A 25,016-nucleotide genomic window follows, 5' to 3' on the forward strand; every position below is an offset into this window, starting at 1 on the left:
TGGTGAAACTGTCTCTACTAAAAATACAAAAATTACCCGGGTGTGGTGGTGCGCACCTGTAGTCCCAGCTGCTCAGAAGGCTGAGGCAGGAGAATTGCTTGAACCAGGGAGGGGGAGGTTAAAGAGAGCAGAGATGGTGCACTCCAGCCTGGATGAGAGAGCGAGGCTCCGCCTCAAAAAAAAGACAATCACATGGTGGAGATCCCCTTTTAGTCCCACTGCAACCCCCTCACAGAGTGAGCCTGCAATGTGTGGACACTGAGGCAGAAGGTCTTTCAAGTGGAAATCCCAGAGGATGGAAGTAGGTACAGCTCAGGGTGAATGAATGCCCTCAGGGTTGCTAGCAGGCTGATACATGGGTGAGGACCAGCTAGGATGAGTCATCTCAGGAAACAGAGTAAACAGGTGCAGATGGGAGATAATGTCACACTTGTGTGCACTTGTTTTAGAGTTAACGTGTTTATTGATCTGCAATGATTTAAGCAAACCGTTTGATTCTGTTCTAGAAAACAAACATGGAAATCCCCATGTAATCACGAGGTTGAGGTAAGAGATTAAGGGCCGTTGACCCAAAGGAAACAGTGCTGACCTGTCTCCTCGGTGGCATATCACTCTTCAGCCACCAAGCCCCCAGGTAGGTCAGGCTTATATAGTAAAAAGGGTGGGATTTGGAATGAAACTGACCTAGGTTTTAATTACAGCTCCTCCACTAATGGCTCAGGTTACTTTAACTTTTTGACTGTTGTTTTTTTCTCTGTAAAGTGGAGATATAATAAATATTTCACAGAGTTGTGAGAAGTTAGTAAAATGATATCATAGATATGCTCTATAAATTGCAAGCACTCAATAAATGAAGGCTTCATTATCTAGGAGACTGAAAAATGCCCAATTGGAGCTCTGTCTAAAGAGCTTCTTCCTCTTCTTCCCTATACTTTGAAATGCAATCCATCCCTCAAGGGACAGTTCAAATGTAACCTGTACTTGTTTCTATTGCTGTGTAACAAATCACCATAAATGTAGCGGCTGCTGTGGTTTGAATGTTTGTCCCCTCCAAAATGCCTGTTGAAATTTAATGGCCATCGTAATGGTATTGGGAGGTAAGGCCTTAAAAGGTGATTAGGCCACGAGGGCTTCACACATATGGGTGGGTTTAATGTCTTAATAAAAGGGTTTTCAGGAGTGGGCTCGCTCTCCTGGCCTTTCCACTTCCCGCCATGTGACCCAGCCTTCCTCCCCTCCAGAGGACACAGCGGGAAAGGCACCATCTTGGAAGAAGAGAATGGCCTCACCAGATGCCAAGCCTGCTGGCGCCTTGACCTTAGGCTCACCAGCCTCCAGAACTGTAAGCCAAAAAGCTTCTGTTCATTATAAAATGCCCAGTATCAGGTATTCTGTTTACTGCAGCACAAGTGGACTAGGACAGTGGCTTAAACCAACAGCCATTTATTACCTTTTAGTTCCAGAGGTCAGAAGTCATGGCAGGCTCAACTGGGTTCTCTGCTCAGGGTCTCACCAGGTAGAAATCAAGGTGTCATTTGGGTTGTGCTATTACCTGGAGACTCTGGGCAAGAATCTGCTTCCAAGCTCCTCCAGGTTGTTGGCCAGATTCAGCAGAAATGAGGTCCCTGTCTCCTTGCCTGCTGTTGGGCAGGAGTTGCTCCAGGTCTTTCCAGGGGCCTTTTACATCTCAGCAACAGAGGACCTTCCTCAAGTCAAACCCCCCTCACACTGAATTTCCTTGACTTCTTCTACCACCAGCTGAAGAAAACTCTGCTTTTAAAATGATTCATGTGATTAGATTGGGCCCACCTGGACAAGCCCTCACTTTGCCAGGTAAGACGGCATTATCCTGGGAGTGGTATCTCTTCATAGCCATAGAGTCTGTCCATACTCAAAGGGGAAGAGATTATATGAGGGTGAGGGGACATTGGCGGGGCAGAGGGGGGGGTCATTCTTAGAATTCTGCCTACCATACCACTTCTTCCAGAAAGCCCTTTTCTGACCCCTTCTTTTCTTTTCGAGACTGAGTCTCGCTCTGTCGCCCAGGCTGGAGTGCAGTGGCACTATCTCCACTCAGTGCAAGCTCCACTTCCCGGGTTCACGCCATTCTCCTGCCTCAGCCTTTGGAGTAGCTGGGCCTACAGGCACCTGCCACCACGCCCGGCTAATTTTTCGTATTTTTAGTAGAGACGGGGTTTCACCGTGTTAGCCAGGACGGTCTCGATCTCCTGACCTCGTGATCCGCCCTCCTTGGCCTCCCAAAGTGCTGGGATTACAGGTGTGAGCCACCGTGCCCAGCCTTCTGACCCCTTCTAATGAGAGCTAGCTCCTTCCCCTGCACCCCATAGCACTATATGCTAACGAACGCATTGTGCCTGCATGGGAGTTGCTGTGATCTAGCCTCCTCTCTCTACAGGGAGTAAGAGGCCCCTGGCTTTGCTTATCTTTCATTGTCTTTCTTAGTATTGATTCCTCAAAGTTCCTGAATCATTTTTATGCCAAAATATATTTTAGTACTGTACTATATTTAAATATAGAGAGACATATGAAGGACAGAAATCTCAAACTATTCAAAGAAATGTACAGAGCAATGAAATAAGTGAAGTTCTAGGGAAGAGAAAGTTCTCGAATCTAATTTTTATAAACATTTTCCATGATATTTTCTGTTGTGTCTTCTTGGTGGGTTAAATATGAAATATCCTTCTTTATTTCTTTTATTGCTATTTCTTTAAATTATGTGATTTTAAAAATTGTGGTATTAATTCTCTTTTTATAAGTGGTAAGGTGTATGTCTTACAAATATCATTTAGGCTGGGCGTAGTGGCTCATGCATGTAATCCCAGCACTTTGGGAGGCCAGGGTGGGTGGATCACGAGGTCAAGAGATCGAGACCATCCTGGCCAACATGGTGAAACCCCCATCTCTACTAAAAATACAAAAATTAGCTGGGCGTGGTGGCGCGTGCCTATAGTCCAGCTACCCGGCTGAGGCAGGAGAATCGCTTGAACCCGGGAGGCAGAGGTTGCAGTGAGCCGAGATTGCGCCACTGCACTCCAGCCTGGTGACAGAGTGAGACTCCGTCTCAAAAAACAAACAAAAAGATCATTTAACTGGAACTTTAAAATCCAATCTAAGAGTCTGTCTTTTAATTAGCACGTTTACCATTTACATTTATAGTGATTACTAATGTATTTAGACTTGTCACTACTATCTAATTTTGTGTTTTCTTTTTCTCATGCTTTTTTCTCTTTTTTTTTGTCTTTCATTGAATAGAAATTGTTTTCTTATTATAATTCTAGGTGCAATATTTTGGTGGTTTCCTTAAATTTTTAACATCCATACCCTTTTTTTCCTAACAAAGTTTAATCAGTATTTATATCCTCTTCCTGAATGAGGCAAGAATTTAGTGCATTTCAACTTCCTTCCAAACTGCACTCCGATACTTAGTCTGATATTGGTATTTGGTTCAGTTTGTTTTTAAACCTACAAAGCCCATTATTATTATTACTATTTTTTTTTTTTTTTTGAGACAGAGTCTCACTGTGTCACCCAGGCTGGAGTGCAGTGGTATGATCTCAGCTCACTGCAACCTCTGCCTCCCGGGTTCAAGTGATTCTCATATCTCAGCCTCTCAAGCAGCTGAGACTACAGGCATGCGCCACCTCGCCCAGCTAATTTTTTTTTGTATTTTTAGTAGAGACAGGGTTTCACCATGTTGCCCATGCTGGTCTCAAACTCCTGACCTCAAGTGATCCACCCGCCTTGGCCTCCCAAAGTGTTGGGATTACAGGCGTGAGCCACCACGCCCAGCCCTGTTATTATTATTGTTAATTGACTACTAGTGGTCAATACGTTTTTATATTTAGCTATACGGTCGTGCATCACTTAATGACAGGGATATGTTCTGAGAAATTAGTTGTTAGGTGATTTCATCATTGTGCGAATATCAAAGAGTGTACTTACAAAAACCTAGATGGTATTTTTAAATTTATTTGTAGTTTTAAATATGGAAAATCAAATGTCCCAGCACTATTACTGAATATTGATCATTTCCCCCACTTGATCTGCAATGCCAATACCAAATGCCACATATCAGATTTCTATATATGCTTCATTACAATTTTATGGGACCACTGTTGTATTGCAGTCCATTGTTGATTGAAATGTCATTATGTGTCACATTACTGTGTTATCATGTATTACCAATATTTCTGTTCATTCCTATTTTTCATATTCTGTATCTTCCTTCTTTCTTTCTTTTTTTTTTTTTTGAGACTAAGTCTTACTCTGTCACCCAGGCTGGAGTGCAGTGGTGTGATCATGGCTCACTGCAGCCTTGACCTCCTGGGCTCAAGCAATGCTCCCACCTCAGCTTCCCGAGTAGCTGGGATTACAGGCGTGAGCCACCACACCTGGCTAATTTTTGTATTTTTTGTAGAGACGAGGTTTTGCCATATTGGCCAGGCTGGTCTCGAACACCTGGGCCTCCAGTGATCCGCCGGCCTTGGGCTCCCAAAGTGCTGGGGTTACAGACGTTGAGCCACCATGCCCAGCTTCCTTATTCATTTCTATCCTTTGGTAATTTTTCAGTGAGAGTATTTGGGCAGTAAACGTTCTAAGTCATTGTTTATTTTAAAATAATTTACTTTTTTCCCCCTACCTATTCATCCCTCCTCCCTAACCCCTGGCAGCCTCTGATTTTTTTACCGTCTCCATAGTTTTGCGTTTTCCAGAATGTCATATAGTTGGAATCATACAGTATGTAGCCTTTTCATATCAGCTTTTTTTCACTTAGTAATAGGCATTTTAAAGTTGTACTTCTTTTAAAATATTGTTTTGGCTATTTGTGTCACTTCGTATTTCCAGATACATTTTAGAACCAATTTGTCAGTTCACACACACACTTGTGCATGCACATACACGTGCACAAATACTTGTTAGGATTTTGGTCGAGATAATATTGAATATATAGACAATTTTGGGGAAATATTTTAAATATTCAGTCTTACAATTTCATCCTTTCATTTATTACATCATTCTTAATTTTTCTCAATAATGGCTTATACTTTTCTTAGTAGGGGTGTTGTACATCTTAGAATCCTATTGGTTTTCTAATTATTCATCAATTAGCTTGGTAAATTGTACTGTACTAGGAATTAGCCAAGTTCACCTAAATTGGAAAATTCATTGGCGTAAACTTGTTCAAAGCATCCTTTTAAAATATTTTTCATGTCTTCAGTTTCTATTAAGATATTTCCCTCTTCATTTTCAATGTTGGTTATTTGAACATTCTTTTTTTATTCTTGATCATTATCATCAGAGGTTCATCATTTGATTGGGGTTTCCACAGGGGCCAAGTTTGACTCTGTTGTTCTTCTGTCTTGTATATTTGTTTACAATTTGCATTTTTTTAAATTATTTCCTTCCTTCTGCTTTCTTTGAGTTTATTTTGCTATTTTTATATAACTCTCTTAGATGGATTCTCATTGGTTCATTGAGTTTCAGCTTGTCTATGCTGGAGTGAAATGAATAATTACTTTTTTTGATTTGCTTTAAAATTTTTTAATAACAAAATTCAAATATATTCAAAAGTAAATGCATCATGATCTTTCACGTATCCATCATAGCTTCAACTACTAGTGCATGGACATCATTTCATCTATATCCTTACTTCTACTTGCTCCCACTGGCTATTGATTATTTTGAAGAAATTTCACATTATCCTTGCAGTGACAAAAAACAATGATTCCTTACTATCATCAAATATCCAGTCAGTGTTTACATTTCCCCAATTCAATTCTCTTCTCTCTCCCTCTCCCCATAGTTTCATATTTAAATCAGGATTCAAATAAAGTGCAGACACAGTCTCTTGATCTGTGCACTCTTCCTATGTCCTTCTCTCACTCCCTCTTTCCTTTGCAAGGTGCTTTTGAAGAAATGGGACCATGTGACCTATAGAGTTTCTCATCTTTTGGATTTTTCTAATTGTGTCTCCTGGGTATCATCTAACCCACCGGTCCATGGCCTGTTAGGAATGGGACCGCACAGCAAGAGGTGAGTGGTGGGCAAGTAAGCATGACTGACTGAGCTCTGCCTCCTGTCAGATCAGTGGCAGCATTAAATTCTTATAGGAGCATGAACCCTATTGTGAACTGCACATGTGAGGGATCAGATTGCATGCTCTGTATGAGAATCTAATGCTTGATGATCTGAGGTGGAATAGTTTCATCCTGAAACCATCCCTCTTCCCTGCCTGCATCTGTGGAAAAATTGTCTTCCATAAAACTGGTCTCTCATGCCACAAATGTTGGGGACCGCTGATCTAACCTGTTGTTTGGTCCCCTATATTTCCTGTAAGCCAGTAGTAGATCAGAGGCTTAATCCTTCAGGTTTGATTGCTTTTGGCAAGGGTTTATATCCGGAATGTATAAATAACTCTCAAAAGTCAATAATACAGAAACAAACAACCCAACTTTAAAAATGCATAAAAGATATGAACAGATATATTTCACCAAAGAAGATAAATAGGTGGCAAGTAAATACCTGAAAAGATCCTCATCACTAGTCATTAGTAAATGATCTAATTTTAATTATTTAAACTAATTAATTAATAAATGATTATTACATTAATAAAAAATTATGAAATTAATCATGAAAATTACTTGCATTAATGTATTTAAATTTTTATGTTAAAAACAAATTAACAGCACAATGAAACATCACTGTCTAACTAGTAATCTAATTAGAATGGCTATAATGAAAAAAGACTGACCATACCAAGTGTTGGCAAGAATGTGGAGTAACTGGAATTCTCATACACTGCTGGTGGAACATAAGATGGTGCAAATACTTTGGAAAATAGTTTGAAAGCTTTTTAAAAAGTTAAACATATAGCTACTATATGACCACTCCTACTTATCTACCCAAAAGAAATGAGAACATGATGTGTCTAGGCAGATGAATACATGAACGTGTTTGTAACAGCTTTATTCTTTTTTTTTTTTTTTTTTTTTTTTTTTTTTTTTTTTTTTTTTTGAGACAGAGTTTCACTCTTGTTACCCAGGCTAGAGTGCAATGGTGCAATCTTGGCTCACTGGAACCTCCGCCTCCTGGGTTCAAGCGATCCTCCCACCTCAGCCTCCCAAGTAGCTGGGATTACAGGTGTGTGCTACCACACCTGGCTGATTTTTGTATTTTTAGTAGAGACGGGGTTTCACCATGTTGGGCAGGCTGGTCTTGAACTCCTGACCTTAAGTGATCTGTTTGCCTCAGACTCCCAAATTGCTGAGATTATGGGCGTGAGCCACCGCACCTGGCCTAACAGCTTTATTTGAAATAGCTCAAACCTGAGAACAACTCAAAGGTTCATCAAGAGATTAATGGACAAACAAATTGTGGTACATCCAGACAATGAAATACTACTTAACAATCATGATAACAACAAAGAAGAAATGAAATATTGAGATACATAAAAATATAGATAAATCTCAAAATAATTGTTAAGTGAAAAAAGCCAGTTCCCCTAAGTATATACTGTGTGATTCCACTTACATAAAATTCTAGAATATGCAAGGTAATCTATAATGAGAGAAATCAGATGGTGGCTACCTGGGGATGGAGTCGGGGTGGAAGGAAAAAGAGGTAGGGATTTCAAAGGGTGCTGAATGTTAGGTTGAAACCTAATCCCCAATGCAATAATATGAAGAGGTGTGGTCTGTGGGAGGGGATTAGGTAATGAGGGCTCTGTCCTCATGAAGGGATTAGTGCCCTTACAAAAGAGGCCCAAGGGAGCTTGTTCACTCCTTCTGCCACGTAAGGACACAGCAAAAAGGTGCCACCTATGAAGCAGAGAGTCCCCACCAGACACCAAATCTGCTGGTGTCTTGATTTTGGACTTCCCAGCCTCTGGAACTGTAAGCAATAAATTTCTATTGTTTATAAATCATCCCATCTAAGGTATTTTATTATAGCAGCCTGAATAAACTAAGACAAACAGGCACCAGGAGACTTTGGGGTGTGATGGACATGTTCATTATCTTGATTGTTGTGACATCTTTTCACAGGCTTGTACATGTGTCAAAGTTGTCACTTTAAATACTGCAATTTTTTATGTGTCAATTGTACCTCAATGTGGTTGGCAGAATAATGGCCCTAAAAGATATTCAAGTCTTAATCCCCAGAACCTGTGAATGAATATGTTCCCTCTATGGAAAAAAAGGAATTAAGGTTACAGATGGAATTAAGTTTGTTAATCAGTTAACCTTAAAATAGACAGATTATCCTGGATTATCTGAGTGGGCCCAATGTAATCACAAGTGTCCTTAAAAGTGGAGGAAGAGGCAGAAAAGTTGACCATAAGGATGCCACTGAGAGGGATTTGAGTTGACTTTGAAGGTAGAGGCTGTGAGTGAAGGAAAACAACAGCTTCTAGAAGCTGGGAACAGCCATCATGTTGCAGTCAGCAAGAAAATGGGGATGTTGGCTCTGCATCTACAAGGAATTGAATTCTGCCAGCAGCAAGGAAATGGATTCTCCCCTAGAACTTCCAGAAAAGGGTTTGGTGTGCTGACACCTTAATTTTAGTCCAGTGAAACCCATACTGGACTTCTGATCCACAAAACTGCAAAATAATAAGTTTGTGTTGTCTGAAGCCATTAAGTTTATGGATATTTGTTACAGCAGCAAACTAATATACTCAATAAAGCCATTTTTTTTACAATGAATCTATTTTTAAAATAGCACTTCATAGACTGTGTTGCATACTTCTGTCAGGAGGCTTATAAAGTCTGGTTACCTATCTGTGATGTTAGCTGCCATCAATTGCCTAGATTATTGCCTAGAACCGTTAAGTCATCATCACTTCCTAGTGATGACCTCTCAAGGCACGACATTTCCTTCTTGGTTAACTCAAACTTCCTCCTGAGATTTCTACTCATTGAATCTAAGCCCTTTGCTATGCTGTGGCTCCTTAAATATTTGAAGACATGTCCTTACTTTTAAAAATCATTTTATTATGAAAAAATGGAAACACTATATAAAATAGAATAATATAATGAACCCCTTTATGCCCATTTCTCATCTTCGACAATTATCAACTCCAGACCAATCTCATTTCATTTACACCCTCATCTACTTCTTCCATCCTTTGTTATTTTGAAGCAAATCCCAGATCTCATATAATTTTACCCATATATAGTTCTGTATGTATAACTAGAAGAGAACTTAAAAAATAACCACAATATTATTATTACTCTTACATTTACAATAATCTCATAATATCATTAACTATTCAATGACTTACTCCTATTGGTTAAGCATATAATCTTTATTTATTTATTTATTTTTGAGACAGAGTCTCAGGCGGGAGTGTAGTGGTGCCATCTCAGCCCACTGCAGCCTTGACCTCCCAGGCTCAAGTGATCCTCCCACTTCAGCTCCCTGAGTACCTGGGACTACAGGCACCCACCACCATGCCTGGCTAATTTTTGTATTTTTTGTAGAGACGAGGTTTTACCACGTTACCCAGGCTGGTCTCAAACTCCTGGACTCAAGCGATACACCCGCCGTGGCCTCCCAAAGTGCTGGGATTACAGGCTTGAGCTACCACACCCAGCCTCATATGATCTTTTTTTTTGAAACAATTTTCATGAAGAGATCTTTCTGACTTAAAAAAAAAAAAACAGACACTCAGAAGAGGGGTAAATAATTTCACCTCCAAGTTACACGTGGTGACAATTTTTTTTTTATTTTTTTTTATTAATTTTTTTGCACACAAAAACAATAAATATTTTCTAAGAATACATACAAACAAAAAGATGCATATCAAACATATTAGGAAGGTTACACATGGGAAGTCGGGGAATAGAAATGGGGGGTGGGAGTTAAAATAAAGTAGAGAGGGACTTTATGTGGATCAGTGATAATAACTCAATCCTCTATTTGATAAAGAAGAGGGAGAAGGAAGAGGAAGAAAAAGAAAGTGGGATAAAGGATCAGAAAGGGAGGAAAATAGAAAAAATTAGAGTATGACTCCAGGGTAGACCTGTTTTGTTGTCACTGAGTTGGTTGGTTGGTTTGTCTGTTGTATTTTTCATGTTTCGCCAAGTTGGCCAGACTGGTCTCGAACTCCTAGCCCGAAGTGATCAACCCGCCTCGCCCCCCAGAGTGCCGGGACCACAGGCGTGAGCCACCACGTCCATCCCCCACATTGCTTCTGGCCTCCATGGTAGACCTCCCAGACGGAGCGGCCGGGCAGAGGCGCTCCTCACTTCCCAGACGGGGCGGCCAGGCAGAGACGCTCCTCACTTCTTCCCAGACGATAGGTGGCCGGGCAGAGGCGCTCCTCACTTCCCAGACAGTGGGTGGCCGGGCAGAGGCGCTCCTCACTTCCCAGACGATGGGTGGCCAGGCAGAGGCGCTTCTCACTTCCCAGGCGGGGCGGCCGGGCAGAGGCGCTCCTCACTTCCCAGACGGTGGGTGGCCGGGCAGAGGCGCTCCTCACTTCCCCGACGGTGGGTGGCCGGGCAGAGGCGCTCCTCACTTCCCAGACGGTGGGTGGCCGGGCAGAGGCGCTCCTCACTTCCCAGACGGTGGGTGGCCGGGCAGAGGCGCTCCTCACTTCCCAGACGGTGGGTGGCCGGGCAGAGGCGCTCCTCACTTCCCAGACGGTGGGTGGCCGGGCAGAGGCGCTCCTCACTTCCCAGACGGTGGGTGGCCGGGCAGAGGCGTTCCTCACTTCCCAGACGGGGCGGCCGGGCAGAGGCGCTCCTCACTTCCCAGACGGTGGGTGGCCGGGCAGAGGCGCTCCTCACTTCTTCCCAGACAGGGCGGCCGGGCAGAGGCGCTCCTCACTTCCCAGACGGTGGGTGGCCGGGCAGAGGCGCTCCTCACTTCCCAGACGGTGGGTGGCCGGGCAGAGGCGCTCCTCACTTCTTCCCAGACAGGGCAGCCGGGCAGAGGCGCTCCTCACTTCCCAGACGGTGGGTGGCCGGGCAGAGGCGCTCCTCACTTCCCAGACGGTGGGTGGCCGGGCAGAGGCGCTCCTCACTTCCCAGACGGGGCGGCTGGGCAGAGGCGCTCCTCACTTCCCAGACGGTAGGTGGCCGGGCAGAGGCGCTCCTCACTTCCCAGACGGGGCGGCTGGGCAGAGGCGCTCCTCACTTCCCAGACGGGGCGGCCGGGCAGAGGCGCTCCTCACTTCCCAGACGGGGCGGCCGGGCAGAGGCGCTCCTCACCTCCCAGACGATGGGTGGCCGGGCAGAGGTTCTCCTCACCTCCCAGACGGGGCAGCCGGGCAGAGGTGCTCCTCACTTCTTCCCGGACGGGGTGGCCGGGCAGAGGCGCTCCTCACTTCCCAGATGGGACGGCCGGGCAGAGGCGCTCCTCACTTCTTCCCAGACGGGGCGGCCAGGCAGAGGCGCTCCTCACTTCCCAGACGATGGGTGGCCGGACAGAAGCGCTCCTCACCTCCCAGACGATGGGTGGCCGGGCAGAGGCGCTCCTCACCTCCCAGACGATGGGTGGCCGGGCAGAGGCGCTCCTCACCTCCCAGACGATGGGTGGCCGGGCAGAGACGCTCCCCACCTCCCAGACGGGGCGGCGGCCGGGCAGGGGCTGCAATCCCAGCACCCTGGTAGGCCAAGGCAGGCGGCTGGGAGGCGGAGGCTGCCGCGAGCCCAGACCACGCCACCGCACTCCAGCCCGGGCAACACCGAGCACCGGGTGAGCGAGACTCCGTCTGCAGTCCCAGTACCTCGGGAGGCTGAGGCGGGCAGAGCACTCGGCGTCAGGAGCTGGTGAGCAGCGTGGCCAACATGGCGACCGCGCGCCTGCAGCCAAACGAGAAAAAGCAGGTAGCGGTGGCGCGCCGCGGCAGTCCCAGGCAGTCCGCGGCGCGGGCAGCAGCGAGCTGAGTAGATTGCAGCCTGGGCCACAGAGGGAAAGAAAAAGAAAGAAAGAAAGAGAGAGAGAGAGAGAGAGAGAGAGAGAAGGAAGGAAGGAAGGAAGGAAGGACGTGGTGACAATTTTTGTGCACATGATAATGATAGAAACAGGCTCACTGGGAAAGTTGAGTAACCATGTATACTTTGTCATTGGCAAAAACCTTATTCAGATTTATAAAACAATGATGTTAAAATGTAAAAAGTAATGCCTTTATAGAATTCACAATTATAAAAAACATGTCATTTTTTAATCCACTGAAAGTTTATTTTTGCAAATGTTTTGTTATAACTTAATTGTTAATTCAATTTTTCATAACCTTATTGCAACTATATGTATCAATGTATACATTTTGCCGTGTTTGCATATTTGCATATGCAAAACATATCTGCATATGTAGCATATGCAAAAACATATACATATTTCACATATGTAATACCTGAGATGAAATAATAAGTCTGCTATTCCCTGGGGCTGTCTTACAAACTTCCAGTTCCTACACATCCTGACTTGCTTCTTAGCAGCCACTCCATGGGTGCCCTAGTTGCCCCTAGATTATTTCAGTACATCGTGCTGCTACTGCTGCTTGAGGCATCTGGGTGGCATTTTGTTTGCAGTTAGGACACCCACACCCAGAGATTCTACCTGCCCTCTTTGCAGCCCTTCTGTTGTAGAAAGCACCTCTTCTCTGAAGCACACTGAGTGAACAGCTGGATGATCTCATTTCCCAGCCTTCTAGTTAACTGCTTGGGTTCTAGATACAGAGTTGACCACTTGCTATGCACCCTATCTTGGTCTTGGACCATTTTGGTAGTTGGTAGCTAGGTTGTCTTTTCTTTTCCTCTTCCAGTGCTGTGGTGGGTGGCCTGAATTGTGCTCACTTGCTTGCTGTTTCCTGAAAGACACCCTTTTATTATTTTCCAAAATGGTTGACTCAACTCAAGAACCAGCATCTCCCTAGATTCAAAAGGGGTAAAGATTCTTAGTTTGTTTGTGCTGCTGTAACAAAATAGCTGAGACAGACTGAGGAGTTTACAAACAACAGAAATTTATTTCTTATAGTTCTAGAGGCCGGGAAGTCCAAGGTCAAGGCACCGGCATCTCTTCAGATGTTGTTTCTTGAGTTGAGTCAATGATTTTGACTTCAGTCTCCCATTTCTCTGTGAGGTTTCACTTCACCTATATAATAATATCTGATCCCCATAGCAATCCTGTGAAGTAGGAAAAATAGGCATTATTATCCCCACTTAAAGACAAAACTGAGGCTTAGAAAGAGTCATGTAGGGTTTTGAGAAGGCATAGACCTGTGAGGGAATGACTTGAATTAAAAATTCTGGCCAGGCGCTGTGGCTCATGCTTGTAATCCCAGCACTTTGGGAGGCTGAGGCAGGTGGATCACCTGAGGTCAGGGGTTCGAAAACCAGCCTGGCCAACATGATGAAACCCCATCTCTACTAAAAATACAAAAATTAGCTGGGCATGGTAGTGCGTGCCTGTAATCCCAGCTACTTGGAAGGCTGAGGCACAAGAATCACTTAAACCTGGGAAGCAGAGGTTGTGGTAAGTTGAGATTGCACCTCTGCACCCCAGCCTGGGCGACAGAGCGAGACTCCATCTCATAAAGAAAAAAAAAGATTCTTAGTCTGTGCTGCTATAACAAAATACCTGCGACTGAGACTGAGCCTGAGACTGAGTAGTTTATAAACAACAGAAATTTATTTCTCATAGTTCTAGAGGCTGGGAAGTCCAAGATCAAGGCACCGGCAGATTCACTGTTTGGTGAGGACCCAGTCTCTCTGCTTCCAAGATGCCATGTTGCTGCTGCATCCTCTGGAGAGGAGAATCACTGTGTCCTCACAGGGTAGAAAGTAGAAGGGCAAAAGGGGCAAATGCTAGTTCCCACTATCCCTTACATAAGGTCACTGATCCCATTCATGACTTAGTCACCTCTTACAGGCCTCACTTCTTTTCTTTCTTTCTTTTTTTCTTCTTTTTTTTTTTTTTTTTGAGATGGAATTTTGCTCTTGTTGCTGAGACTGGAGTGCAATGGCACCATCTCGGCTCACTGTAACCTCCGCCTCCTGGGTTCAAGCAATTCTCTGGCCTCAGCCTCCTGTGTAGCTGGGATTACAGGCACCCACCTCATGCCCAGATGATTTTTGTATTTTTGTAGAGATGAGGTTTCACCATGTTGGCCAGACTGGTCTTGAACTCCTGACCTCAGGTGATCTGCCTGCCTCAGGTTCCCAAAGTGCTGGGATTATAGGTGTGAGCCACCACACCCAGCCAGGGCCTCACTTAATAGTATCACATTGGCAATTAAGTTTCGACATATAAATTTTTGAGGAACATTCACACCATAGCAGACTGTTTGTGGTAAGACTGGACAGCTACTTTGCTTGGGGAATGAAGAATCTAAAGAATACCATGGAGACCTGGGCTTCACAGCCAAGGGAGATGAGGACTCTGGACAGAGAGATTCAGACTTTCCCAAAGACTTTGCTTTACTAATCAATACCAACAGCAAGTAGTCCTGAGTGGGGAGGGGTCTGACTCTAATACTGTGTAAAAATAGTTGCAGCTACCCCTTATGGAATGCTTACTATGGGCCAGGGTCTTGGCCAAATATTTTACATATACCATCTCCTTTAGTTCTCACAGTAAATGTTTTCCTCATTTTACAGATGAGGAAATAGAGGCTTCCAGAGATTAAATACATTGTCCAATACCACATGGCTATTAAGTGGCAGAGGTGGCTTCCAGTAGGGTTCTGTTTGACACTGCACCCATAATTTTAGCCACTCTATTTCTTTTCAGGGACTGACGTTCTTGAACACCAAGTGGGCTTTATTTCAGGGTCATAGCTAGGTGGACTTACGTTTTCCCTAAAGGAGCTAATTTTCCCCTGCTTGTGTCTAAGAAACATTTGTTAACAGAGACTCAGTAGGTCTTTGATATTTCTCTCTTTTTTTTTTTTTTTGAGACAGGGTCTTTCTCTGTCACCCAGGCTGGAGTGCAGTGGAATGATTATAGCTTACTGCAGCCTTGAACTCCTGGACTTGAGCGATCCTCTTGACTCAGCCTCTCAAGCAGCTGAGACAGTAGGCATGCACCACCATGCCTGGCTAAGTTTTAAAATTTTTTTGTAGAGATGGAGTCTTGCTGTATCGCCTGGTCTGGTCTTGAACTCCTGGCCTCAAGCGATACTCCTGCCTTGGCCCCCCAAAGTATTGGGATTATAGGCATGAACCACCATGCCCTCTTGATGGACCAATCTGTTGCTGTCCTGAAGGTCTTGCTGCCCAAGAACTAACATACTTGGTAGAGGTTTTATTCTAATCTGTTGAAAAATCCTTTTGTTTATTGCCCTGTACTTTCTTTGTTTTTGGAAACTTATTCTCAAGCTTAAATTAAAAAAAAAAAAGATTTAGGCTGCTGGAATTATCTGAAAGGGACCACTTACCTTACCATTGTCCACCAAGATCTGCAAAAACCGCTCACCATTTTTAGGTTCGATCAGTTTTGGGTTCATAGGCTAACTTACCCCCTGATTTAATGTGCAGCTTCAGCACATCTTTAACTCTATAGTCAACATTGTCTTATCTAAACCTACATATATACTCACCGGAAATGACTGTACCAGTTTGTAGCTATGAGGCCTCAGTTCATCTCAACCTTGCCTTCCAGGAGTAGCCAGCCTATTATCCGGTTCAATGAGTTCTGTCAGTTAACCTGAAGCCCAAGAAGATACTATGTATGGTTCCATGTTTGTCCTTGCTAGGATGTTTAGACCTGCGTCACGTATTTGGGCCCTACCTCAAAATCACAAGGGCTGTGATTTACAGCCCTTTTTATGGTTACCTAGAACTTTTGGTAGCCTTGAATTTGGGGAAGAAATCGGATAGTTAGCAAACACCTACGCATTTGTGTTCATATAAAGAAGCAGATAAGCTGACCAAAAGAAACCTCTCCCAGTCCTCATGGAATTCTAAGAGATGATTAAATCCTTCTTGAGAATTTTTAATGCATACCCTATCCCACTTCAGTTTTTGCAGCCTTGAGCATACTAAAAAAAGTGACATGCTTCAGCCTCTACCGGGGAACTCACAAGCTGTAGCTGCTGCTCTTGCTGCTGCTGCTGCTGCTCAGAGTTCCTGCAAGGTTTCATTCAGCTTTAGGAGGCAGTACAACTTATGGTTAGGAGCCAAAGCTGTAACTTCTAATTCTGGTCAAGATGCAATAACTGGCACTGGACTAGCCTTCCTGCCATAAACAAACATAAAACTAGATAAAACATATGAGGCAACTGTTTTCAGGCATTAAACAAGACAGTCCAGGATTGTGATCCTTGAGGAAAAGAAAATGCATGGGGTAAGCCCCATTTGCCCTGGCTCTCTATCTGGGAGCAATTACTAGACTATGACATCACTAGGTAGAGAAAAAAAGAGCATGAGGGGACTCCTCTGACCTGAGGAGGCGGAGATTAGAGATTAGTGCTGCTGATAAGGTTTAAACCTGTGGGACAGGGCACTGAAGAAGAGAGAACGCTTTGTAGGGGAAAGGGGGCATGGATATCGTGAGACATATAAATCAGTGGGACAGGATGGAGAGCCAAGGAACAAACCTGCATGTATACAGTCAATTGGTTTTTGACAAAAGGGCCAAGGATCATCTATGCCACAAATTGTCCTGGGAAAACTGATATCCATATAGAAAAAAAAAGAACTTTGGCTCTTACTTCACAACATTGTATTAGTCTGTTCTCACACTGCTAATAAAGATGTACCCAAGACTGGGTAATTTACAAAGGAAAGAAGTTTAATTGACTCACAGTTCCACATGACTAGGGAGGCCTCACAATCATGGCTGAAGGCGAATGAGGAGCAAAGTCATGGCGACAGGCAAGAGAGCATGTGCAGGGGAATTGCCCTTTACAAAACCATCAGATCTCATGAGACTTATTCACTATTATGAGAACAGCATTGGAAAAACCTGCCCCATGATTCAGTTATCTCCACCTGGTCCCTTCCACGACACCTGGGGATTACGGGAACTATAATTCAAGATGAGATTTGGTTGGGGACACAGTCAACCATACCAGACATACACAAAATAACTAAAAATGGATCATGGACCTAAAATTATAATATAAAAGTGCTAGAAGCAAACATGGGAGAAAATGAAACCTTGGGTTAAGCAAGATTTCTTAGGATGCGAAAAGCACAACACATAAAAGAAAAAATGGTAAATTTAACTTCATCAAAATTCGAATGTCTCCTCTTTGAATGACACTCTTAAGAAAATGAAGGGGAGGAGCCAAGAAGGCCAAACAGAAACAGTTCCAGTCTTCAGCTCCCAGTGAGACCAATGCAGAAGAGGGTGATTTCTGCATTTCCAACTGAGGTACCCAGTTCATCTCACTGGGACTGGTTAGGCAGTGGGTGCAACCCATGGAGAGCGAGCAGAAGCAGGGTGGGGTATTGCTTTACCCAGGAAGTGCAAGGAGCCAGGGGACCTCCCTCCCGCAGCCAAGGGAAGCCATGAGGGACTGTGCTACCCGCCCGGGTACTACACTTTTCTCATGGATTTTGCAATCAGCACATCAGGAGATTTCCTGGTGAGCCTACACCACCAGGGCCCTGGGTTTCAAGCACAAAACTAGGTGGCTGTTTGGGCAGGCACCCAGCTAGCTGCAGGAGTTTTTTCGTACCCTAGTGGCACCTGGAACCCCAGAGAGACAGAACTATTCACTCCCCTGGAAAGGGAGCTGAAGCCAGGGAGCCGAATGGTTTCACTCAGCAGGTCCCACTCCCACAGAGCCCAGCAAGCTAAGAACCACTGGCTTGAAACTCTTGCTGCCAGCGGAGCAGTCTGGTCAATCTAGGACGATTGAGCTTAGGGGGAGGAGGGGCATCGGCCATTACTGATGCTTTAGTAGGCAGTTCTCCCCTGACAGTGCTAAGGAGACTGAGAGGTATGGACTGGGCGGAATTCACCACAGTGCGGCAAAGCGGCTGTGGCCAGAGTGCTTATCTAGATTTCTCCTCACTGGGCAGGGCATCTCTGAAGGAAATGCAGCAGCCCTAGTCAGGGGCTTACAGATAAAATGCTCATCTCCCTGGGACAGAGCACCTGGGGGGAGGGGCTGCTGTGGGCACAGCTTCAGCAGACTTAATCTTTCCTGCCTGCTGGCTCTGAAGACAGCAGCTGATCCTGACAAGGGGGATTGTCCCAGCACAGCACACCGGCTCTGCTAAGGGACAGACTGACTCCTCAAGTGGGCCCCAACCCCAATGCTGACTAGAGAGTTAAAGATGTGCTGAAGCTACACATTAAATCTCCCAACAGGGGTCGACAGACACCTCATACAGGAGAGCTCTGGCTGGCATCAGGCTGGTGCCCCTCTGGGACAAAGCTTCCAGAGGAAGGAGCAGGCAGCAATCTTTGCTGTTCTGCAGCCTTCGCTGGTGATATCCAGGCAAACAGGGTCTGGAGTGGACCTCCAGCAAACTGCAGCAGACCTGCAGAAGGGGGACCTGACTGTTAGAAGAAAAGCTAACAAACAGAAAGCAACAACAACATTAACCAAAAGGACCCCCACACAAAAACCCCATCCAAAGGTCATCAGCCTCAAAGATCGAAGGTAGATAAATCCATGAAGATGAGGAAAAATCAGCACAAAAATGCTGAAAATTCCAAAAACCAGAATGCCTCTCCAGCAAGGGCACAAAACTGGATGGAGAATAAGATTAACAAACTGACAGAGGCAGGCTTCAGAAGGTGGGTGATAACAAACTCCTCTGAGCTAAAGGAGCATGTTCTAACCCAATGCAAGGAAGCTAAGAACCTTAATAAAATGTTACAGGAACTGCTAACTAGAATAACCAGTTTAGACAGGAACATAAATGACCTGATGGAGCTGAAAAAACAAAACAAAACAGCACAATAACTTCAGGAAGCATACAGAAGTATCAATAGCTGAATCAATCAAGTGGAAGAAACGATATCAGAGATTGAAGATCACCATGCTGAAAAAAAGTGTGAAGACAAGATTAGAGAATAAAGAATGAAAAGGAATGAACAAAGCTTTCAAGAAATATGGGACTATGTGAAAAGACCAAACCTACGATTGATTGGTGTACCTGAAAGCGACAGGGAGAATGGAATCAATCATGATATTATCCAGGAGAACTTCCCCAACCTAGTGAGATGTGCCAACATTCAAATTCAGGAAATACAGAGAACACCACTAAAGTACTCCTCGAGAAGATCAACTCCAAGGCACATAATCATCAGATTCTCCAAGGTTGAAATGAAGGAAAAAGTGTTAAGGGCAGCCGGAGAGAAAGGTCAGGTCACCTACAAAGGGAAGCCCATCAGACTAACAGTGGATCTCTCTGCAGAAACCCTACAAGCCAGAAGAGAGTAGGGGCCAAAATTCAATGTTCTTAAAGAATTTTTCAACCCAGAATTTCATATCCAGCCAAACTAAGCTTCAAAAGCAAAGGAGAAATAAAACCCTTTCCAGACAAGCAAATGCTGAGGGATTTTGTCACCACCAGGCCTGCCTTACAAGAGCTCCTGAAGGAAGCACTAAATATGGAAAGGAAAAACTGGTAACAGCCACTGCAAAAACACACCGAAATATAAAACTATTGACACCATGAAGGAACTGCATCTACTAATGTGCAAAATAACCAGTTAGCATCATGATGACAGCATCAAATTCACACATAACAATATTGACCTTAAATGTAAATGGGCTAAATGCCCCAATTAAAAGACACAGACTGGCAAATTGGATAAAAAGTCAACACCCGGCCGGGCGCGGTGGCTCACGCTTGTAATCCCAGCACTTTGGGAGGCCGAGGCGGGCGGATCACGAGGTCAGGAGATCGAGACCACAGTGAAACCCTGTCTCTACTAAAAATATAAAAAAATCAGCCGGGCGTGGTGGCGGGCGCCTGTAGTCCCAGCTACTCAGAGAGGCTGAGGCAGGAGGCGGAGCTTGCAGTGAGCCGAGATCGCACCACTGCACTCCAGCCTGGGCGGCAGAGCGAGACTCCGCCTCAAAAAAAAAAAAAAAAAAAAAAAAGTCAACACCCATCAGTGTGCTGTATTCAAGAGACCCATCTTATGTTCAAAGACACACATAGGCTCAAAATAAAGGGATGAAGGAATATTTACCAAGCAAATGGAAAGCAAAAAAAAGCATTTTTTTTTGGGGTAAATAAAAAAATGAAGGAAGAAAATAAAGAAATTCTTTGAGACCAATGAGAACAAAGGGACAATGTACCAGAATCTCTGGGACACAGCTAAAACAGAGTTTAGAGGGAAATTTATGGCATTAAATGCCCACATCGGGAAGCTGGAAAGATCTGAAATTGACACCCTAACATCACAATTAAAAGAACTAGAGAAGCGGCCAGGCACGGTGGCTCACACCTGTAATCCCAGCAATTTGGGAGGCTGAGGCGGGTGGATCATGAGGTCAGGAGTTCAAGGCCAGCCTGGCCAACATGGTGAAATCCCATCTCTACTAAAAATACAAAAATTAGTTGGGCGTGATGGCGGGTGACTGCAGTCCCAGCTATTCGGGAGGCTGATGCAGGAGAATAGCTTGAACCTGGGAGGCGGAGGTTGCAGTGAGCTGAGATCCCACCATTGCACTCCAGCCTGGGACAGAGTGATACTTTGTCTAAAAAAAAAAAAAGAACTAGAGAAGCAAGAGCAAACAAATTCAAAAGCTAGCAGGAGACAAGAAATAACTAAGATCAGAGCAGAACTGAAGGAGATAGAGACACGAAAAACCCTTCGAAAAATCAGTGAATCCAGGAGCTGGTTTTTTGAAAAAATTAACAAAATAGATAGACTGCTAGCTACACTAATAAAGAAGAAAAGAGAGAAGAATCAAATAGACACAATAAAAAATGATAAAGAGCATATCACCACTGATCCCACAGAAATACAAACCACCATCAGAGAATACTATAAACACCTCTATGCAAATAAACTAGAAAATCTAGAAGAAATAGATAAATTGCTGAACACATACACCCTCCCAAGATTAAACCAGGAAGAAGTTGAATCCCTGAATAGACCAATAACAAGTTCTGAAATTGAGAAAGACATTAATAGCCTACCAACCAAAAAAAGCCCAGGACCAGAAGGATTCATAGCCGAATTCTACCAGAGGTACAAAGAGGAGCTGGTACCATTCCTTCTGAAACTATTCCAAACAATAGAAAAAGAAGGACTTCTCCCTAATTCACTTTATGAGGCCAGCATCATCCTGATACCAAAACCTGGCAGAGACACACCAAAAAAAACTCCACAAAATTTCAGGCCAATATCCCTGATGAACATCGATGTGAAAATCCTCAATAAAATACTGGCAAACCAAATCCAGCAGCACATCCAAAGCTTATCCACCATGATCAAGTTGGCTTCATCCCTGGGATGCAAGGCTGGTTCAACATATGCAAATCAATAAACATAATCCATCACATAAACAGAACCAATGACAAAAACCACATGATTATCTCAATAGATGCAGAAAAGGCCTTCAATAAAATTCAACATGCCTTCATGCAAAAAACTCTCAATAAACTAGGTATTGATGGAACATATCTCAAAATAGTAAGAGCTATTTATAACAAACCCATAGCCAATATCATACCGAGTGGGCAAAAGCTGGAAGCTTTCCCTTTGAAAACTGGCACAAGACAAAGATGCCCTCTCTCACCACACCTATTCAGCATAGTATTAGAAGTTCTGTCCAGGGCAATCAGGCAAGATAAATAAATAAGGGGTATTCAAATAGGAAGAAAGGAAGTCAAATTGTCCCTGTTTGCAGATGGCATAATTGTATATTTAGAAACCCCACTGTCTCAGCCCAAAAACTCCTTAAGCTGATAAGCAACTTCGGCGAAGTCTTAGGATACAAAATCAATGTGCAAAAATCACAAGCATTCCTATACACTAATAATAGACAAGCAGAGAGCCAAATCATGAGTGAACTCCCATTCACAATTGCTACAAAGGAATAAAATACCTAGGAATACAACTTACAAGGGATGTGAAGGACCTCTTCAAGGAGAACTATAAAGCACTGCTCAAGGAAATAAGAGAGGACAAAAACAAATGGAAAAAAAATTCCATGCTCATGGATAGGAAGAATCAATATTGTGAAAATGGCCATACTACCCAAAGTAATTTATAGATTCAATGCTATTACCATCAAGCCACCATTGACTTTCTTCATAGAATTAGAAAAGAAACTACTTTAACTTTCATATGGAACAAAAAAAGAGCCCATATAGCCAAGACAATCCTAAGCAAAAAGAGCGAAGCTGGAGGCATCATGCTACCTGACTTCAAACTATACTACAAGGCTACAGTAACCAAAACAGCATGGTACTAGTACCAAAACAGATATATGGACTAATGGAACAGAATCAAGACCCCAGAAAAACACCACACATCTGTAACCATCTGCTCTTTGATAAACCTGACAAAAACAAGCAATGGGGAAAAGATTCGCTATTTCATAAATGGTGCTGGGAAAACTGGCTAGCCATATGCAGAAAACAGAAACTGGACCCCTTCCTTACACCTTATACAAAGATTAACTCAAGATGGATTAAAGACTTAAATCTAAAACCTGAAACCATAAAAAACCCTAGAAGAAAACCTAGGCAATACCATTTAGGACATAGGCACGGGCAAAGACTTCATGACTAAAACCAAAAAGCAATTGCAACAAAAGTCAAAATTGACAAATAGGATCTAATTGAACTAAAGAGCCTCTGGACAGCAAAAGAAACTATCATCAGAGTGAACAGGCAACCTACAGAATGGGAGAAAATTTTTGCAATCTGCCCATCTGACAAAGTTCTAATATCCAGAATCTACAAGGAACTTAAACAAATTTACAAGAAAAAAACAAACAACCGCATTGAAAAGTGGGCAAAGAATATGAACAGACACTTCTCAAAAGAAGACATTTATGCAGCCAACAAACATATGACAAAAAAAGCTCATCATCACTGATCATTAGAGAAATGCCAATCAAAACCACAATGAGATACCATCTCATGCCAGTTAGAATGGCGATTCTACGTCAGGAAAAAACAGATGTTGGCAAGGCTGTGGAGAAATAGGAACGCTTTTACACTGTTGGTGGGAGTGTAAATTAGTTCAACCATTGTGGAAGACAGTGTGGCAATTCCTCAAGGATCTAAAACCAGAAATACCATTTGACCCAGCAATCCCATTACTGGGCATATACCCAAAGCATTATAACATTCTACTGTAAAGTCACATGCACACGTATGTTTACTGCAGCACTATTTACTAAAGCAAAGACTTGGAACCAACCCAAATGCCCAGCAATGACAGACTGGATAAAGAAAATGTGGCACATATACACCACGGAATACTATGCAGCCTTAAAAAAGAATGAGTTCATGTCCTTTGCAGGGACATGGATGAAGCTGGAAACCATCATTCTCAGCAAACTAACACAGGAACAGAAAACTAAACACTATATGTTCTCACTCATAAGTGGGAGTTGAATAATGAGAACACACGGACACAGAGAGGGGAACATCACACACTGAGGCCTTTCCAGGGTGGGGGTGAAGGGGAGGGAGAGCATTAGGACAAATACCTAATGCATGCGGGGCTTAAAACCTAGATGATGGACCGCCAAGACCATGTCTGCCTGGTGAGCACAGAGCCTTGCCCTCGCTGCTCTGCTGCCTGTCCACACACCCGCCGCCAGCTCACTATGGATGATGATATCGCGGCGCTCGTCATCGACAACAGCTCCGGCATGTGCAAGGCTGGCTTCACGGGCGATGATGCCCCCCGGGCCATCTTCCCTTCTATGGTGGGGCGCCCCAGGCACCAGCGCGTGATGGTGAGCATGAGTCAGAAGGATTCCTATGTGGGTGACGAGGCCCAGAGCAAGAGAGGCATCCTGACCCTGAAGTACCCCATTGAGCACGGCATCGTCACCACCTGAGACGACATGGAGAAGATCTCGCACCACACATTCTACAATGAGCTGTGTGTGGCTCCCTGTGCTGCTGACCAAGGCCCCCTGAACCCCAAGGCCAACCTCAAGAAGATGACCCAGATCATGTTTGAGACCTTTAACACCCCAGCCATGTATGTGACCATCCATGCTGTGCTGCGCCTGTATGCCTCTGGCCGTACCACTGGCATCGTGATGGACTCTGGTGACGGGTCACCCACACTGTGCCCTTCTACGGGGGGTATGCCCTCCCCCACGCCATCCTGTGTCTAGACCTGGCTGACCAGTACCTGACTGACTACCTCATGAAGATCCTTACTGAACGTGGCTACAGCTCCACTACCACGGCTGAGCAGGAAATCGTGCGTGACATCAAGGAGAAGCTGTGCTACATCACCCTGGACTTCGAGCAGGAGATGGCCACAGCGGCCTCCAGCTCCTCCCTGGAGAAGAGCTATGAGCTGCCTGATGGCCAGGTCATCATCAACGGCAATGAGCGGTTCCGCTGCCCTGAGACAGTCTTCCAGCCTTCCTTCCTGGGCATGTAATCATGTGGCATCCATGAAACTACCTTCAACTCCATCATGAAGTGTGACGTGGACATCTGCAAAGACCTGTATGCCATCGCAGTACTGTCTGGCGGCACCACCATGTACCCTGGCCTGCATCGCAGACAGAATGCAGAAGAGATCACCGCCCTGGCCCCCAGCACGATGAAGATCAAGATCATTGCTCCTCCCGAGCGCAAGTACTCCGTGTGGATCTGCACCTCTGTCCTGGCCTCTCTGTCCACCTTCCAGCAGATATGGATCAGCAAGCAGGAGTGTGACGAGTCCAGCCCCTTCGTTGTCCACTGCAAATGCTTCTAGGCGGACTGTGACTTAGTTACATTACACCCTTTCTTGTCAAAACCTAACTTGAGCAGAAAACAATATGAGATTCACATGGCTTTATTTACTTTTTTGTTTCTTTTTTTTTTTGGCTGGACTCAGGATTTAAAAACTGGAACAGTGAAGGTGACAGCAGTCTGTCGGAG

General features: G+C 44.3%; 1 pseudogene; it reads left to right on the plus strand.

The window, feature by feature from the left end:
• The first annotated feature begins 23,707 nt into the window (after window positions 1-23,707).
• LOC100590128 lies at window positions 23,708-24,849 on the plus strand (annotated as a pseudogene).
• Window positions 24,850-25,016: the final 167 nt, after the last annotated feature.

This window comes from Nomascus leucogenys, chromosome 5 (genome assembly GCF_006542625.1).
Source record: "Nomascus leucogenys isolate Asia chromosome 5, Asia_NLE_v1, whole genome shotgun sequence".
Lineage (NCBI taxonomy): Eukaryota > Metazoa > Chordata > Mammalia > Primates > Hylobatidae > Nomascus > Nomascus leucogenys.